The following is a 5,230-nucleotide window of genomic DNA, read 5'->3' on the forward strand; positions in this document are numbered from 1 at the left end:
AGTGGGAGACTGAAGGAGATATGCCCTAGAGGAAATAATAAAGTGGTTATTATTTATATCTTTATGTTTATGATAAATGTTTATATATCATGCTATAATTGTATTAACCGAAACATTAGTACAAGTGTGATATGTAGACAACAAAGAAGTCCCTAGTATGCCTCTTAAACTAGCTTGTTGATTAATGGATGATTAGTTTCATAATCATGAACATTGGATGTTATTAATAACAAGGTTATATCATTATATGAATGATGTAATGGACACACCCAATTAAGCGTAGCATAAGATCTCGTCATTAAGTTATTTGCTATAAGCTTTCGATACATAGTTACCTAGTCCTTATGACCATGAGATCATGTAAATCACTTATACCGGAAAGGTACTTTGATTACATCAAACGCCACTCGCGTAAATGGGTGGTTATAAAGGTGGGATTAAGTATTCGGAAAGTATGAGTTGAGGCATATGGATCAACAGTGGGATTTGTCCATCCCGATGACGGATAGATATACTCTGGGCCCTCTCGGTGGAATGTCGTCTAATGTCTTTGATGCGTGTAGTTGACACGTCCGTTGGGAACCCCAAGAGGAAGGTGTGATGCGCACAGCGGCAAGTTTCCCTCAGTAAGAAACCAAGGTTTAATCGAACCAGTAGGAGTCAAGAAGCACGTTGAAGGTTGATGGCGGCGGGATGTAGTGCGGCGCAACACCGGAGATTCCGGCGCCAACGTGGAACCTGCACAACACAACCAAAGTACTTTGCCCCAACGAAACAAGTGAGGTTGTCAATCTCACCGGCTTGCTCGTAACAAAGGATTAACCGTATTGTGTGGAAGATGATTGTTTGCAGAGAAAACGGTAAAAACTAGTATTGCGAGCAGATTTGTATTTCAGTATAAAAGAATGGACCGGGGTTCACGAGTTCACTAGAGGTGTCTCTCCCATAAGATAAAAGCATGTTGGGTGAACAAATTACAGTCGGGCAATTGACAAATAGAGAGGGCATAACAATGCACATACATGGCATGATAAGTATAGTGAGATTTAATTGGGCATTACGACAAAGTACATAGACCGCCATCAAACTGCATCTATGCCTAAAAAGTCCACCTTCGGGTTATCGTCCGAACCCCTTCCAGTATTAAGTTGCAAAGCAACAGACAATTGCATTAAGTATGGTGCGTAATGTAATCAACAACTACATCCTCGGACATAGCGCCAATGTTTTATCCCTAGTGGCAACAAGCACAACACAACCTTAGAACTTTCTCGTCATCGTCCCAGTGTCAATGCGGGCATGAACCCACTATCGAGCATAAATACTCCCTCTTGGAGTTAAGAGCAAAAACTTGGCCAGAGCCTCTACTAGTAACGGAGAGCATGCAAGATCATAAACAACACATATGAAATAACTTGATAATTAACATAACATGGTATTCTCTATCCATCGGATCCCGACAAACACAACATAGAGTATTACAGATAGATGATCTTGATCATGTTAGGCAGCTCACAAGATCCAACAATGAAGCACAATGAGGAGAAGACAACCATCTAGCTACTGCTATGGACCCATAGTCCAGGGGTGAACTACTCACTCATCACTCCGGAGGCGACCATGGCGGTGTAGAGTCCTCCGGGAGATGAATCCCCTCTCCGGCAGGGTGCCGGAGGAGATCTCCGTAATCCCCCGAGATGGGATCGGCGGCGGCGGCGTCTCGGCAAGGTTTTCCGTATCGTGGTTTTTCGCATCGGGGTTTCGCGACGGAGGCTTTAAGTAGGCGGAAGGGCGAGTCGGGGGCCCGACGAGGGGCCCACACCATAGGGCGGCGCGGGCCCCCTTGGCCGCGCCGCCATGTGGTGTCGCCACCTCGTGGCCCCACTTCGTATGCTCTTCGGTCTTCCGGAAGGTTCGTGGCGAAATAGGCCCATGGGTCTTTGTTTCGTCCAATTCCGAGAATATTTCGTTACTAGGATTTCGAAACCAAAAACAGCAGAAAACGAGAACCGGCACTTCGGCATCTTGTTAATAGGTTAGTTCCGGAAAATGCACGAATATGACATAAAGTGTGCATAAAACATGTAGGTATCATCAATAATATGGCATAGAACATAAGAAATTATCGATACGTCGGAGACGTATCAAGCATCCCCAAGCTTAGTTCTGCTCGTCCCGAGCAGGTAAAACGATAGCAAAGATAATTTCTGAAGTGATATGCCATCATAACCTTGATCATACTATTTGTAAACATATGTAGTGAATGCAGCGATCAAAACAATGGTAATGACATGAGTAAACAAGTGAATCATAAAGCAAAGACTTTTCATGAATAGTACTCCAAGACAAGTATTAATAAGTCTTGCATAAGAGTTAACTCATAAAGCAATAAATCAAAGTAAAGGCATTGAAGCAACACAAAGGAATATTAAGTTTCAGCGGTTGCTTTCAACTTGTAACATGTATATCTCATAGATAATTGTCAACATAGAGTAATATAACAAGTGCAATATGCAAATATGTAGGAATCAATGCACGGTTCACACAAGTGTTTGCTTCTTGAGGTGGAGAGAAATAGGTGAACTGACTCAACATAAAAGTAAAGAGAATGGTCCTTCAAAGAGGAAAGCATCGATTGCTATATTTGTGCTAGAGCTTTTATTTTGAAAACATGAAACAATTTTGTCAACGGTAGTAATAAAGCATATGAGTTATGAAAGTTATATCTTACAAGTTGCAAGCCTCATCCATAGTATACTAATAGTGCCCGCACCTTGTCCTAATTAGCTTGGACTACCGGATCTTTGCAATGCACATGTTTTAACCAAGTGTCACAATGGGGTACCTCCATGCCGCCTGTACAAAGGTCTAAGGAGAAAGCTCGCATTTTGGATTTCTCGCTTTTGATTATTCTCAACTTAGACATCCATACCGGGACAACATGGACAACAGATAATGGACTCCTCTTTAATGCATAAGCATGTGGCAACAATTATTATTCTCATATGAGATTGAGGATATATGTCCAAACTGAAACTTCCACCATGAATCATGGCTTTAGTTAGCGGCCCAAAGTTCTTCTCTAACAATATGCATGCTCCAACCATGAAGGTGGTAGATCTCTCTTACTTCGGACAAGACGGACATGCATAGCAACTCACATGATATTCAACAAAGAATAGTTGATGGCGTCCCCGTAAGCATGGTTATCGCACAACAAGCAACTTAATAAGAGATAAAGTGCATAAGTACATATTCAATACCACAATAGTTTTTAAGCTATTTGTCCCATGAGCTATATATTGCAAAGGTGAATGATGGAATTTTAAAGGTAGCACTCAAGCAATTTACTTTGGAATGGCGGATAAATACCATGTAGTAGGTAGGTATGGTGGACACAAATGGCATAGTGGTTGGCTCAAGTATTTTGGATGCATGAGAAGTATTCCCTCTCGATACAAGGTTTAGGCTAGCAAGGTTATTTGAAACAAACACAAGGATGAACGGTACAGCAAAACTCACATAAAAGACATATTGTAAACATTATAAGACTCCATACCGTCTTCCTTGTTGTTCAAAACTCAATACTAGATGTTATCTAGACTCTAGAGAAACCAAATATGCAAACCAAATTAGCAAGCTCTAAGTATTTCTTCATTAATGGGTGCAAAGTATATGATGCAAGAGCTTAAACATGAGCACAACAATTGTCAAGTATCAAATTATCCAAGACATTTTAGAATTACTACATGTAGTATTTTCCAATTCCAACCATATAACAATTTAACGAAGAAGAAACTTCGCCATGAATACTATGAGTAGAGCCTAAGGACATACTTGTCCATATGCTACAGCGGAGCGTGTGTCTCTCCCACAAAGTGAATGCTAGGATCCATTTTATTCAAGCAAAACAAAAAACAAAAACAAACCGACGCTCCAAGCAAAATGCATAAGATGTGACGGAATAAAAATATAGTTTCGGGGAGGAACCCGATAATGTTGTCGATGAAGAAGGGGATGCCTTGGGCATCCCCAAGCTTAGACGCTTGAGTCTTCTTAGAATATGCAGGGGTGAACCACCGGGGCATTCCCAAGCTTAGAGCTTTCACTCTCCTTGATCATATTGCATCATACTCCTCTCTTGATCCTTGAAAACTTCCTCCACACCAAACTCGAAACAACTCATTAGAGGGTTAGTGCATAATAAAAATTCACATGTTCAGAGGTGACACAATCATTCTTAACACTTCTCGACATTGCATAAAGCTACTGGACATTAATGGATCAAAGAAATTCATCCAACATAGCAAAAGAGGCAATGCGAAATAAAAGACAGAATCTGTCAAAACAGAACAGTCCGTAAAGATGGATTTTATTAGGCCACCAGACTTGCTCAAATGAAAATGCTCAAATTGAATGAAAGTTGCGTACATATCTGAGGATCATGCTCGTAAATTGGATTAATTTTCTGAGCTTCCTACAGGGAGGTAGACCCAGATTCGTGACAGCAAAGAAATCTGGAACTGCGCAGTAATCCAAATCTAGTACTTACTTTACTATCAAAGACTTTACTTGGCACAACAAAACATGAAAATAAGATAAGGAGAAGTTGCTACAGTAGTAAACAACTTCCAAGACACAAATATAAAACAAAAATACTGGAGTAAAAACATGGGTTGTCTCCCATAAGCGCTTTTCTTTAACGCCTTTCAGCTAGGCGCAGAAAGTGTATCTCAAGTAACATCGAGAGATGAAACATCAACATCATAACCAGGGGTGTTGGGAGTTTTCTCAACCATGCATTGTATATTATCTATGTAAGTTTCAGAGGCTCCCGTTTCATTAGTCTTAGGCTTGCTATTCTCATCAAACAAATTTTCAGGAACAAGCCAAGCATAATTATTATCTAGAGCTTCATGTATTGCTAGGAGCTTACATGGTATTGGTGCTTTAATCTCCCCATCATCATTAGCATTATTAGTGTATTTTAGTCTATACATATCCATTTTTTCAAGTGTTCTTTTAAAGTCGGTATAAAAGCCAAGCCTCTTATGCTTAATAAAAACTTTTCTAGCTTCTATAGCTATATCTTCAAATTCTCGCACTAAGACTTTTAGAACAAAATCTCTCTTCTCTCCCCGCTCCATATCGAAAGTGTAAGAAACATGTGTTGTATCATGGGGTTGAGACTAATAAATCTAGCTTCCATCATGCGTACCAAACAAACAGA

This window comes from Lolium rigidum, chromosome 5 (assembly GCF_022539505.1).
Source record: "Lolium rigidum isolate FL_2022 chromosome 5, APGP_CSIRO_Lrig_0.1, whole genome shotgun sequence".
NCBI lineage: Eukaryota > Viridiplantae > Streptophyta > Magnoliopsida > Poales > Poaceae > Lolium > Lolium rigidum.